Below are 710 nucleotides of genomic sequence, written 5' to 3' on the forward strand. Positions count from 1 at the left end.
CGGTGAACGGCCCCCTCCGAGAACACTTAATTCCCACCTCGGCCAGTAACTTTGTGATGGGAAGCATCAGCCCTGCGGCTGGAAGGAAGGAGAAGCGGTGCAGTTGGGCAGAGGCCCGGAAACAGCAGCAGTAGCGGATGGGACCCACGGTACCTGTCCTCTCCCCCGCTGCACATGGGAACCGCTCTCCGGAGGAAGCCGGAGCAGCGCTGCCCAGACATGACTGGGCGCACGGTGACTGCAGCCCCGGCGCTCGGCACCCCGAGCTGCGCGCACACCGGAGCAGGAGTGGCACAGGGGAACCCCCCCCGCCCCCCGCTGCACCGGCGGTGCCCTGGAGCTGGCGTGACAACAGGGGATGCCCCTGCCTGCCTTGTCTGCCTGCCGGGGTACTCCGCGCACCCACGCCGAGCCGAAGCTCCGGGAGGGGCACTCCCGCACACACGGAGGAATCAGGGCTGGCATCCCGCGCAGAGGGCGAGCCGGGCTGCGGGCTACCCCTGCCGTGTGCGCACACGCGGTACCCCCGGAGCAGTCCCCCATCCCCCGCCGGATCGGTAGCCGGGAGGGGTAACCCGGGCGCACACGCCTCGGAGCCCGGTGCCGCACCGGGGCCGCCGCCGGGGCCACCTCACCCCTCACCCGGGCAAACCCCGGCGCTCCGCTCCGCCCGCAGCCGGCCCCACTCCCAGGGGCGAGCGGCGCTGCAG

Source organism: Parus major, chromosome 2 (genome assembly GCF_001522545.3).
Source record: "Parus major isolate Abel chromosome 2, Parus_major1.1, whole genome shotgun sequence".
Lineage (NCBI taxonomy): Eukaryota > Metazoa > Chordata > Aves > Passeriformes > Paridae > Parus > Parus major.